Raw genomic sequence first — 14766 nt, forward strand, 5'->3', positions numbered from 1 at the left:
ATAATTTACCATAACTACAACAACTCCACACATGATACAAAGATGTCCTCCAGTTGATCATGACTCAAAAATTGTTCATCCCATTAAACATGATATAAACAAAGAAGTACAGTTAAATTAGTAACTTATCATTTATCTTATGTTTGTATCAGATACATTATTCATAAATTTTTGTATCTGATACATACTGAAAAATACATGTTTTGAATGATACACTATTAAACATTATTTTATATCAACAATTTCAGAAAATTACAACTCCACAAAATAATAAACAAAATTAGGATTTAGTGTATCAACTAATTATACTTAAATATTGATACATTATAATATGACACATTATATTTTCATTAATGGATCATTATTTGATTAGCTAACTGAAACACATTCAACAATCAATAGAACAAAATCAACATACTAATAGATTGCACTTAAATACTGATACATCACAATATGAAACATGAATTTGTCGTTTGTGGGTCATTCATGATTTACCAACAAAACAAGTATAAAAATTGATAGTTTTTTTTTCTAAAAAAACACCATATGATATACAAGTTTTATTTAGTATTGATGAACTTTCTGTAGTTTCGACAAACTCACACCTCACCATTTTTGAGAATTTCTTGAATAGAAAAGTTATCAATCTTCGACTATGAATGAACCTTTTGATATGTCCATCTCCTATCGCCCCCCTTTGTTGTTCACACATAATAAAAGTGTTTTTCGTCTCATGGCAAATTTGATATTATATGCTCTATCTCCAACTTCTCAATGTTTACTTTCGCTATTGATGAGTCGTGCAGTTTTTTGATTTGTTTACAACCCAAACAATATCTTCGAATTAAAAAAACACGAGTGTTATTTGAGTTTAATTGTGTAAAAGCAAGACTAAAAGATGGTGCATTTTCAATGTTTCGAAGAAGAAAGAAAAAAAATAAAAAATGAAGGACAAACAAATTTGAACAGATAAACAAGTTACCTATTTCATGTTGAATTAGTTTTGACTAGATAAAGACTTGATTTTGAATTTCAAAAGTAATTGAGAAATTAACTGACAAGAAAATGGAGAGTGATTTATGGAATGAAATGAGGAAGTGATAAATTTTGATTTTTGGAGTTATGAGTTATGTATCCGCCTGATTAGTTTTAGGAGGAAATAAGGGATTTTGAAATTTTTTTAAAATGGCAAGAATTAATGGAAATTATGGAAAAAGATGTCTACATAGGTAATTTTTCATTCACTTTTTGAACACATATTTGATGGGCTATTTGGACGGGTCAGTAAAAAATGAACTTAAATTGCCAGCACTATTAGTGGCTGTCATCTTGGTATTCTTAGTTACTGTTACAACTTTGTATGTGTGATGACAAAATACATGTTAAATTTCCTGTTGGAATAGGAGAAAACGTCTTAGCAATGGAAGTAGGGTATAGTAGCAACACTGTAACAGCAATAGTGTGGCACTCGATGTGTCATGTACCTTTTTGAAGTGTTGGGCATCTTTCTTCAACCTAGCTTTTCAAAACATAGTGCTACGACCAAAGGTGGAAGCTTAATCTTCTGGAAAAACAATTACAGGAATAAATAGGAGAAAAGAAAGTACATATCTATAAACAAACAAATGAGAGGGAATAAATAACAATAGGAAAGGAAGTACACAATTATAATTAAACATAATACACACAATATATAATAATTTAAGGTCTAAGAATATATATTAGACAGCGGCCCCGACTCTATCCAAACAGAACATATTACATGAAGACCGCTACTAACATAAATCAGAATTTTGAATGACACAAATTGAAAAAAGGCCAAGCAAAAAAAGTTTGGAACCATGTTCTTCAACATGTACTCGAAAAATGTCTATAACTTCACAACCTCATATATGATTCATTAGATCAGCAGGCAACCCCACATTAACATGGGAAATTAAAAATGAGTAGGAAAAAGATTTAAAAGATAAAGCGTCAATAAACTCAATCGAAAAGGTAGACAACGTAACCCATATCTATAAAAGAATCAGAACGGAGGAACACATAAATTGATAAAGAAGAGGTAAAGAGGAACAATTGCTAATGATCATGGACCAATAATTGAAAGGTGAACAACTCATCCTGAAAGTCAAGTATCATTAAACATGAAATTGCTACAAGCATTATAAAAAAAGGTTAGTAGTAGAATCAACTATTTCATGTATCCATCTTCAACTTTATTTGAGAATGATAAATGTTAAACGAACTCATTACTATAATTATTGTGAGCGAACTTATGAAATAGGTTTTTAGTGCCTATATGACAAAGTTTAGGGCTAAAACTTTTTTTAAATATTTATTCATGTAAAAACAATATAGAAGCAAAACCAAGAACCACAATACCCCAATTTGTAAAAGTATATCATAATTACAAGACAACCATAAATATAGTAACGATTACATTATAAAGATGAAAAAAAAAACTAAGAACAAAAATTGCGAACTCTCACATTAAAATTTTCAATCGAAGTTGGGTAAATTCAAGATTGCTTACACCAGAGACAAATCAGTACTCTTGATGGTTTACTTGGCCCGAACAGTCATTAGAGGAAGTAGAAAAATGAAAGGTAATAGTCAATTAATCATCAATATAACGTAACAACCTACAACTTATAACTAAGCACCATTTGAAAACTCACAAACTAAGAGAAGAAAAGATGTCAGCGGAAGAATGAGAATAAGAATGTTTCAGAAAAATCACCAGTTGTTACCTTGTCCAGAATTGAAGCTTCAGCAGATGATGAACATTACTTTGCTCGCAGATGAAGGTTGTTGTGAATGCAAGGGATGTTCGTTTCTGCAAATCAAAGTAAACGGATGAATAATCTAAAATGAAGGGTCAAAGAGGGGATGAAAGATAAACTAAAAACGAACGGCGCACGTATGATTGACTCGAAATCAATAAATATCAATACTAATACCAATAACAGAGTCATTTGAAGGACTTATACAAAGGCATTGAGGCTAATCCAGAAGGGTTCTCCTGTGGGAAACTCCCTCTGTACAAACAATCGACAAAAACCGTGAGGTAATTTTAAAGAATTTATAATCAATTACAATTCAAGAACACATATTGTAGTCTAGAATCTGGCAATCTATGAAAATTCAGTTCAACAAACTTGAGGCTTCCGGAACAATGGAAACAAAAGGGAAGGTTAACATATTAGTCCTAAATTTTCTTTGAGTAACCATAACAGAAAAAGAGTTACAAAACAAACTGAAGTAACGGAACCTAAGAGTGGTGAAGGAATTCCAATAATAACTCACTGTTTTGATCCCTTGAAACAACTCACTGAATTTAGTAAATCATTCTAGGAAGCTACACCTACAAACTAACTAATATCCTACCTCTTTTTGGCGGATTTTAACTTATATACGTGACAATGATGATGTAAAAGAGTTACACAATGTTAGTCCATAGAAATTAAACTCTCTTTTTCTCGTGCAGCCTGAAAATTTAATATTGGATGCTTCGATTGACCTCAAGGTTTCTAATTTTGGATAGTGTTCTAACCCACCAAGTCAGGGAAACTATTCTTATACTTTCTATTGCTCTTCACCTTTGGGAAATGAAATCCTCAACTCTTTCTTTACTTTGCGGTTATCAATTTAGTAATGCAGCGGAAGCACAATTATTTGAGCCTTTATTGAATTTGTTAACCAAGGGAACCTATGTGTCTTTATAGTCCTCCATTGATCCTGAAGTTGATCCGTGGTCTCAAACCATTCAAACCACAAAAAACTTACTCACATGCCCCTCTCTGTGGCTGTTTTTAATATGTGGTGGCGGGGATTTGAAAAGATGATAGAAGTGATGTTCTTTTTTTTTTAATCATAAAGAAAGCAATTGTGATACACTTGAAAATTAATAAGATCAAGTATTATAATTGTTCAACAAAAATTTAGTTGATCGTTTCACATATATTAAAAATAATTTTAAAGCAGTTTTTAACTTGGGAATGATGCTCATGTAAAGGCTGCAGATGATTATATATGCAATATTTTTGAGTTTTTCCATGGTGTCGATGATATGAAGTATTTTACTGCTCAATGATTTTATAGAGTCAAGAGCCAAGGATATTGTGATTAAAGATCATGACCAATTTATCGACAACAAGTGTGCACTCTTATCAGAAATTAAGGCTGACAACCCTTATTGCCTTGTAAAGAAAAACAAGATTATTTCAATACCCTCAAATGTAAGCAGTTCAAGAAAAGTTTCAGATCAAATATCACTATTACTATGACATCAAGTATTTAGTCTCATTCTTGTCATTTATTAGCTTACCATAAGATGTTTCAAGTCCTGATAATGAATCAAATTCTATCATATCAAGTGACAATGATGTTATGGATGTCAATGAACTGAAGGGAGAAAAGAAGCTCTTGGATCTCTATTCTGGTTTAGTGAAATGTCTACTGGGTTGTGTCTGGATGCTGATGTTTACGGTGTTCAACTTTTAACTAAATGGATTGTTGACCTAAATCGATATGCTTGAGACAGCTTAAAAGTGAATCACACGAAACTGAGGTAAGGAGTGAATCAGCTGAAAATTTGTTATTGCATTTGAAGGAGTGCGAGCAGTTTTGTGCATCCTGCTCTTTATTGAAAAGCAATACCCAACACACCCTTTGCTAAAAGTAGGAGATAAGGATGTGGAAGATGAGATGCTGGTACATATGATGATGGAGATTTGGCGGTAATGAATGACAAATTTTTCAGGTAGAAGATATTTTAAAAGTTCTCTATGGAGGCCTAGTGGAAATAAAGAAGTCAATCATTTACTTTAAGGTATGTTGGAATGGTTATGGCCCGAATTGAAGTCACTTAGGACGATAAAAGACTTAGATTATTACCTCCGTAAAATAAAATTTTTTGTAACCAAGGGCTTCAAAACAACTGTTTAGCTTTGGAAGCAAACAACATATGCGAAGACCCTCCTTGCCAAGGCAGGGCATAATGAATTTATTCGTTTTAAGAACTTAGCAAATCCATTGCAAAGAATCAAAAAATAAATAACTTGAAGTATTCATGAGTTAGCTTTTGAAGTTGAGTTAGACTCATGTGTCATATCTTACATAGGATTAGAGCCAGACTCATCCCAATTTGTATTTCACCAATGTTGAGCCCCCATTTAGAAGGATCAGATTATGTTGAACCGAATCGTTACGCATGCAGCAATTTCAGTTTTATGAAAACATTACCCATGCAGCGATTTCAAATTTATTCAAAAGAAAAAAATAATTGTTGACAAAATCGATGCTTTATCAACGATTTTAGTCGAATCTTTTAATGCCACAAACGATGTTAATTTTGTTTGAAATACATCGCTTCCTCATGGGCCCCAACATTGGTGAACAACAAACTAGAATGGGTTTGGCTATGATTCTACGTAAAGATATGACACATCTCCAAAAGTTAGCTCATCAATACTTCAAGTTATTTATTTTTTGAATCTTATAATGAATTTGCTATGTTTCTAAAACGATTAAATTCACTTATGCCCTGGCAAGGAGATTCCTCACATATGACGTCTACTTCCAAGTTAATCGCAAAATAGTTGCTTTGAAACTCTTGGTTACAAAATCTTTTATTTTTTGGAGGCAATTAATCTAAAGTTTTTCATCGTCTTAACTGATTTCATCGGGGTCATAATCCTTCCAACGTACCTTAAGTAAATCATTGACTTCTTTATTTTCACTAGTCCTCCATAACAAACATTAAAAATCTCTTCCACCTCAAAAATTTGTTATTCGTTACATCCAGATTCTCATCATCATATAAACCATCATCTTCATCTTCCACATCCTCATCTCCTACTTCTAGCAAAGCGTGTACTGGGATATTGCTTTTCAACAAGGAGCAGGATGCACAAAGCTGCTATCACTCTTTCAAAAGCAATAACAAATCTTCAGTTGATTCATTTCTTACCTCATTCTAGGTGGTTTACTTTTAAGCTATCACAAGCATATCGATTTAGGTCAACAATCCATTTATTTAAAAGTTGAAAACTGTAAACATTAGCATCCAGACACAGCCTAGTAGACATTTCACTAAACAAAAATAGAGATCCGAGAGCTTCTTTTCTCGCTTTAGTTCATTGACCTCCATAACACCATTGTCACTTGATTTGATAGAATCTGATTCATTATCAGGACTTGAAACTTCTTATGGTAAGCTAATAAATGACGAGAATGGGACCAAATAATTGACGGCATAATAATAGTCAAATTCTGATCTCAAACTTTTCTTGTTTACCTTATACAATGATCTTGTGTTTTTTATTAGGGTGTGTTTTGGTATGAAGGAAAATATTTTCCACGGAAAATGTTTTCCTAAAAAATGTTTTCCTCGAAAATAAGTAGATTTATTCATTTTCCCATGTTTGGTTGGTGAATAGAAAATATTTTAATGTTTGATTTTTGAATGAAAAATATTTTTGAGAAATATCTTTTATTTTTTACTTGAGTAGAAAATAATTTTTGAAATTAAAAATATTTTTTTAAAAACAAACTTAAAGGAGTGGGCTGGGTGGGTCGAGGGTAGGGGTGAAAAAATGAATTTTTGAAGTTGAAAATATTTGTAAAAACAAACTTCAATTATTCTTTTGGGATAGGGGGTTCGAGGGTAGGGGTGAAAAAATGAATTGAAGTTGAAATTATTTTTTTAAAAATAAACTTAAGTTCTTTTTAGGGGTAGAGGGGCTGGTAGGGGTTGGGGTTGGGGGCTGGTAATGTGGGTGGATGGCTGGTAGGAGTGGGTTGGTCGGTCGGTGGGGGCAGGTAGAGGTTGGGTGGGTTGGGGGCTGGTAGGGTGGGGTAGGTAGGGGAGGTTGGAAAACAGTTTTTGAACCTGTGTTCCTTATATTTTGAAGGGCAGTCATTTTCCTTAAGTTGAGATAAATGAGTTTATATAGAAAATATTTTCCAAAACATTTGACCCAATCAAACATGAGAAAATTGAAAAACATTATACATACTAGTGTTGAGGAAAGCGAGCGCTTTCATCGCTTAAAGCGATGAAGCAAAGCGATGCGAGCCTTCTACGCTTCACAGACTAGAATGAGTATGTGACAGCTTCATCGCTTAAAGCGAGCACTTCATCGCTTAAAGCGTGAAGTGGGCCTTTATCGTTTTTTTCCGCTTCATGCTTCCCTGAACACTACATTATACCAAACACACCCTTGATCTAGCTCACTATTAATACTTTCACAAGTTTTTGCCATTTGAAACTACATCATGTCATCAACAAAGCTATGGTAATGATAAGTATCCCTTCATTCTTAATCAGAAGCTTCGGGTCCTATTTACAGAATTAATTCATTTTCTAGCTAGAGGACTATGTCATTCCGCTAGCATAGTTGAACGTTTTGTATTTCCAAATTTGATGTGCAGTGGATGGAAAACACATGTGGATTATTTTTAATAATAATCTAGAGTATAATAAGATACATAATATTTAACCACGATCAAGTAATTTATATGAAAACACATATTTTAAGGTTAATTCATTTGACAAAAATATTAGATTGCCTTTCCATCCAATGTACTCACTGATATTCAATTCAAACATTTTCGAGGTGCTTAAGATTCTGTGGAAGATACTTCACACATCAAGCTTAGCATTGTGTGGCCATTGCATTCGAGCACTAGAAAACTAGAAATTTGACTTCAATTAAGAAGTGAAATGATGAATTCCACTAAAATCCATTGACGAAAAATAAGTAAACTAAGCAAAAACAGACAGAATATATACAAGAAAACTTGACATGAAAATGAATTAAAGTAATAATTAACATTCAACAAATGAAAAGCAGCAAAGAGATGAACGAAAATTAATAAAAACGCAATACTTACTGGACTCTCAACTATTAAACAAATGCAAATTCAATAATTATTATATTGTTATACAAAGCAAAAAAAAAAGTATATACGACTATTTTGAAGATCACAAGCGTAAAAAGTAATCCGAATCAATGTCTCCATCAGATGCCCATATCTGGTGTTGCCCCACAGCAGTACTAATAAAGGCATTTCCACAACAGTACTAAATAAAATTCTAAAACTGCCTAGTTATAGGAGTTATAACATACTCATAAAAAGGAACATTATATTACTCACATTGTTTATGTGGTGAGGCAGCTGAGACAATGGTTACTTTGTTTTTGCATTGTAGACTCACTAACCAACTATGGAAGATTTTCATTAATCTCAGAGGCATACAATGGACAATGCCTAGCGAGATTGTTGACACTCTATCTAGGTGGGAAGAAGATGGGAAGGGAGCAAAAAACAGGAGCTACTGGAGAACCACACCATCTTGTATATGGTGGACCATCTAGAAGGAGAGAAATGTTAGGTGTTTCGAAGACAAGAGTAGAACAATAGAGAAAATCAAAACAAATTGTATTTTGCTTGTGTTTTTGGTGTACAAGGAACTCCCCTATAGATGCAGAAAATATCCTAGATGTGTTAGAATCATGCTAGGATTGGGGGTCCTTTGATATATTGCTATACTTTGACTTGTTGTAAAGGGGTTTAGCACTACCTAAGTGCTGAGTTTTATGATACAAATGTTACTTGTACAAAAAAAAAATAGTATCAATTGTCTCATTACTATATCATTCATAACTCATCCTTGAAGACCCACATGAAATTTTCAATTAAATTGAAGATCACTACAAATAAAAGGGATCCTAACCCAAAATAATTAAGCTCACAAGAAATGGCTGCAAGAAATCAAATGAAGAATTAGAAAAAAAACAGTAAGGACACATAGCTTTAGTTGCATAGTATAGCATTTAACAGAAAATGCTATACGAGGAAAAAAATAGGGTGCCCATTTCCTGTGCTTCGGGAAAATTACGAAGCCTGTAGACCACAGCCAACACCTTCAACGTCAAATTTCATCATTATGAATAAGAATGAAACTAAGAACCCTCTTATCTCATTTTACAGCCCATGGCTTCATAGGGAAGTTTGATGACACCTAGATTATCCTCACTATCACCTCTAAATATTGTACAGGGTTAAACCAACAAAATAATTTGATACCATGGGCTGCCCATTTTTTCCCTGATATCTCACCAAAATATACTAGCATGTACATCAAATGAAGTTTGTACCATCACCTCATCTAAGCAACTAATAAATTTTCCCTCTGAAAGATGTCAAAACTACCTCTATAGTTCGGAAAGAATCAAGGCCAACTAAAACACACTTTGCATTTCTATTTTTTTCGTACGTAAAATATTTGCAAGAAGTACCAAAATGGTTCAAAATAGATTACAGGGCATAAATTGCACCTTGCACTCCAAACATATTAAATCTTTTCCCCTGATAAGAAAAAAAGACATACTTCTTCCTCCTATCAAGAGTACTACTATAACAGCAAAAATACAAATTCTTTTTTCGAAACTAGTAACTTTTTCTATATATGTTAGAATCCGAATCTTACAAGAGTTGTAGCAGCGCCATATTTACGAAGTACTACCTACATCTATGATTCTATGATCTTGTGTCTATAATGAGTCTAAAACATCAATGATAGAGACAGGATCATTTAAAAGTAACTGATTACACCAAAAACTCAGTGGCAAGATGCAATTAAGCTTTAATCTGGTGCATACTGCTCTCTATGCTCTTAAAACACCAAGAATTTCTCTCCTTCCATATTGTCCACCAAAAAAACAAATTCCTAATATATATGTTTTTAACTCAAGGTATCTGCAGGTTGCAGGCTGCAGCCATTTCCCCTCAAAGCACTTTCAAAAACAATAAATGAATACTACTTCGTACTAAAGGATCAGAACAGAGCTGATTATCCTATCTTAAGGCACAACAGTAAATGGTGTTAAGTAACTTCCCAACAGGAACCATGTTCTAAGTGTCAGACCTTCAACAAAATAGATAAAGACATTACAATTCTAGACTTGAATGCCTGAAGTCTGATAACCAATGGCCTCAGGAGCATTGATGCCCATGTTTGGGTCAAATAAGCTGTTTGTTTCAACTGCAGAACTGAAATGGCACACTCCCTGACAACATTAGTGCTGAGAATGGCGAACTTTGGGCAAGATTGTTATTAGGAACAACAGGAAACAAGGGATGAGATACAGGAACTGGTGGGGCCGGGAGAGCCCGGGAGGAGAAACAAGTGTTGGTGGAGCAGCGGCTGGCATTGGAGGCCTCATATTTTGCACAAGAAAAAATGGTTGTGGTTGGACCATCAGTGCAAGAGGTGGAACCAAGACAACAGGATATTGTGAATACCAAGAAAGATGGTGACGGGGAACTGACCAACCAACAGGAGGCATAGGCAACGCGGGATTATATATACACCAAAAAGACGGGGTCCATGTAAGAATTTATACACCAATTAGAGCTAGTGATTAGAAGTCTAAAGCTGCTAATAAATTCAACGCATGCCCAAAAAACAACAAAATATAGACGAGAAGGTTGACAACAACTAAATGCAAAGGCTAAAATTTTCCCTAACATCCTCTTATTTTAATGATGGCAGTATCTTTTCCAAGTTGCATGCTACTTGCCTAATCCACCAAGTAGTTCAGTAACATCCATAAGTGTAGGTGTTACCATACCGGTGAGTCGGTAACCCTGAGTCAACAAGAGTTGCAAAATATGGATTCATACTAAGCGTTGTAACAGGGATTCGAACATGAAATCTCCAGACTGTTGCTCCTATTCCTCAACAACCCAACTATCCTACGGATACAATTTTTTGCATTACCTATAGGCCAGAACACTATGCCAAACCATTACTATAACAAAGTTGGAACTGGGATTTTCTGATCATTACGATAATAATGAGCTCGAATCCTTCTTTTAAGGATGGTAATAATTAATCTATATATTCACAATAGGTATACTACATCCAAATATGTAGTTCCCCGTCATAAGTGTTACAAAACTTACACCTTGAACCCCCAGCAGCACTAACTTTTTACAAGTAATCTAAAACATTAAAAAATATCTACATTATTTTGCTTGTTTGACCTTAATGAGATTCAATCCTTATCTCATATATTCATTATTTTGCTTGTTTTATCAAGTAATACTATTCCTAAGTCCTAACATAGGAAGTCTTTCAGAAGAAAGTGTTGGTAATCCTAGAATTGAGAAATTGCCATTAGCAAGATGCAAGGTTGAAAATCTTTAAAACAAGCATCCTACAGGGTTCTACAGAGGTGGAGATGCACAAGAGCCCATAATGAATCAGAGACTTAAAACCAATAGCATGGAGTTATTAATATACAAGCACCAGATTTCCCTTCGGAGCCATGAGGACATCCGACAAAAATGAGATCGATGATTCAAGCTCTAGGCTTTGCTAAATTGAAGCAAAACCAGGAACATCGGTAGCATTATTTCAAATTTTCAAAAACCCTGATTTAAGTTTATAAAACCAAGTTAAGAAAATATTCTTCTATGATAGCCAAAGAAATCTCTAAGGACCAGTCACACATGGTTCAAAACTTGATGGATAATGAGGCTCCTCTCTATGTCGAGGAAACATTCTTTGCCACAAGAATAGCAATTCAATAGTACTAGTACAATGGTATAACAAGAAAGAAGTGAAAGCAAAGGTTACATATTTTCTTGCTACAATTCAGCAACCATATGGCTCATCCATGAATTCAAAGAGGTAAAATTTAAGCACATCACGCACTGTTCTTACCTTCCTCTCCATAGTGAGCTTCTAACAAATCACTTGGGATTCCTTGCATTCCATATACTTCAATATCAGTAGACCGAAGGTTTGGCATTTGGTACCCTGTAATAGCCAAATATGATAGCTTAATGCATTTATTGCCAAAAAACAGATAAAAATGCAACAAAAAGAAAGTACCATGAGACATTATCAGCATATTGGATCCCATCCTACAAATGATTCCTTGGTAATTAGAGCAGGCAAGAAATTTTGGCAAGAAGCTTTAGGAATTTTGTTGTGTGGTAAGTGGGTCAGAAAAACAAGGTCAAATTTGCTTTAAAGTTTAAACATCAGAAGTACCCATCTACAACATCAACTGCAATTGTCTCCATCCCAAAATAGTTAGGGTCTGTATATGGATCCCTAACATCTATTCTGCTCCATAGGACCTGTTTTATTGCAATACTCAGTAATTTCACTTGGTATCTATATACAGATCATTTGCTTCCATTGTTTTCTATTCTACCCAAATAAGTATTACATACACAATTCTTTTAGTTGCATCAACAGGTAAGTGTGCTCTTCTACCATAACATTTTAACTTCTAAGATGGAGTAAATGACCTCTTTCCGCAGCTGTACATTAGGCAAATTCTATAGAAATGAAATATTTCAAGCATAGGCATATTATATCTATATAGTTTTGGGAAGATGTTGCCCTACATTATAAATCAAAAACCTGAACTATTTTAGATGATCCTTTTTTTTGTGAAATAATTTTCTTAATGAGAGGGAACACCCAATGCACAAAATATTGATCAAGGGACAACATTTTTTATAAAGATGTATCAAGGTATTCATAACAAGAGAACCTAAAATAACACATTTTTTTCTAGCTTTAAAGTTAGTAGGCATGAATTACTTAGAGGTTACATAACAAATTTTAATTTTCTGCATCAGTAACATTATGACTACTTGAAAATAACCATATCATTCTCTAGTATGACCGAATTCTCGAGCTACTTTTAATTCTTTTGTGTCCCAAAATATTCTCATCAACTAAACTATGTTCTTAAACAGCCTTCAAGGTATCTGCTCAAAGTAGTACATCCACTCACTATGACACGCACACCCAATGAGCTCCGTGTCCCCCAATTTCATGGCTTCAACATTTTGTTCCCTTCTGTGGAAGATGGAAACATGTCCACAACAGCACCAACAAAACATACGAAAACCACTCTCAATGCTAAAGTACAAGAAATATATCAACGCACATGGCTAAAAAGGGCAAATTTAAGAATATATCTAGAGAATTCTCAGCAAAAAGAACTTACTTACTGGCTGACGGTTTCTTTGTGAACCTGGAGAACGTGAATGGCTATGCCGCCAGCAGTAGAATGCTTCTTATGGCAAACACAGCATTTGAAGTGTTCAGCCTTTTGATGGTGAACCAAAATCTTCTCATCGTCGAACTCCCTGTCACGGTAGTAGCACCATACTTTATCGGATGATCTCTTCTTCCTCTTCCCCATTTAGCCCTACAGAAAACCCAAAGTGCTCCTCGCTCTAGAAATTGAATCAAATCGGAATAAATTTAATGCGTGCTAATCCGGTAGGGTTCCGAAATCTATTTGGGATTGAACATTAGGTTTTTTCTCTATGCCAGACTGTTAGGCTTGTTTGTTAAGCAGGAATTAATAAGGTAAACATTAGTAACGAAGGGTTTATTTTATCAAGGTTTTGGTTCATTATTTTAAATTTAATTTGTGTTTGAATTAAAACTTTTTTAAAAATAACTTAATTACATCTTTAAATTGTTATGTAATTGGGTTAAGGTTAGTAATCCTCGGAAAATGGTTTTTATGGCCTCCTATGTGACTATGAGAAAAATAATTTTGTTGTCATTTTTCTAATTTTCTATTTGAATTATTTGAGAATATATAATTTTCATCCTGATAAAATTGACCACTCACAAATTGTCAATTTTCAATTTAAAAAAAAGATAAACTAACTATTTTTAAAATTAAAAAGACGGTAAACAATGATAAAATTAAATAAATCATCTACATTTACACATAAAAATTGCAAGTAATAGTTTTAATATGTATGTAATTTTTTAAATTGTTCAAAATACAAATAGTTAGTGATATATTTGTCTTTTAATTAGTCAGTGTTAAATAACTCACATTTTAAATTTGTATCAATTTGTATTAGATATATTTCGTAAGAACCAACTCTCACTAAATAATTTGTAAGTTAATTTATTTAAATAAATTTACTAGTACAAATTAAAACAAAAATTCAAGAAAAAGAAAAAAAAATTAAAATGATTTTGAGGGATATTTTTATTTTTATATAAACTTATCTCATGGTATTATATATCCTATGTATTACTAATACCTCCAAATGGAAGGTATTAGTAATACATCATAGGTTTAAGTTATTCACGACCCGTTAAAATTATCCGCATAATTTACTTAGATACCTGAATCATGACTTGTATCTATTGAACACACCTAAAATTGTTCAAGACATGTATCTATAAAACACAAAATGTTGAGGTGTCGAACTAAGTGTATTTCATTAGCTGCGCGTGAATGCATTATTCTTTATTTTTTGAAAATAAATTTGTACTTATTTTCTTGACACTTGGCATGCATTAACTAAATAAATGAAAAAATTAATTTAATTACATTAATCTTTTGATAAAATAACCCCACTTCACACCCATGTACCAGTCCTTTTCTTCTTCAACCCCCAATTTTAAAGACTTAAAATTTCTCCGCCTTTTGTTTTGGTTGTTCCTTTTTCTTTCTTTACGTTTTTTTGTCATAGACAAACAATCGAACTTGCAAGAAGAGAGAAAAAATCGACCACTGGAGTCATCGACATTTATGTATCTCTATTTTCATAACTTCGATGGAGCAATCATCACCATTCCTTAAACTTATTGAAAATAATATAAATTTTTTTGATATACTTCTGATTTCTCTTCATTGTCGATATTGAAATAATTTATCGACGTAAATTATTTTATAACAAAAATCTCAATAATCA

At 33.2% G+C, this 14766-nt stretch overlaps 1 long non-coding RNA gene across 4 annotated transcripts; it reads right to left on the reverse strand.

Annotated features, from left to right (window-relative positions):
• Window positions 1-399: 399 nt before the first annotated feature.
• On the reverse strand, window positions 400-13413 carry LOC138340668 (uncharacterized). 4 transcript variants are annotated; one of them, XR_011213411.1, is made up of 6 exons: window positions 13044-13413; window positions 11738-11833; window positions 2961-3038; window positions 2751-2836; window positions 1485-1564; window positions 400-837 (listed from the first exon to the last, which is right to left on the reverse strand). It is a non-coding gene; the product is annotated as an uncharacterized lncRNA (long non-coding RNA). The 4 variants fall into 4 exon arrangements; XR_011213410.1 differs by lacking the exon at window positions 400-837 and adding an exon at window positions 1282-1391; XR_011213409.1 differs by lacking the exon at window positions 2961-3038 and having other exon boundaries at window positions 13044-13408.
• Window positions 13414-14766: the final 1353 nt, after the last annotated feature.

Source organism: Solanum lycopersicum, chromosome 12 (genome assembly GCF_036512215.1).
Source record: "Solanum lycopersicum chromosome 12, SLM_r2.1".
Taxonomy (NCBI): Eukaryota; Viridiplantae; Streptophyta; class Magnoliopsida; order Solanales; family Solanaceae; genus Solanum; species Solanum lycopersicum.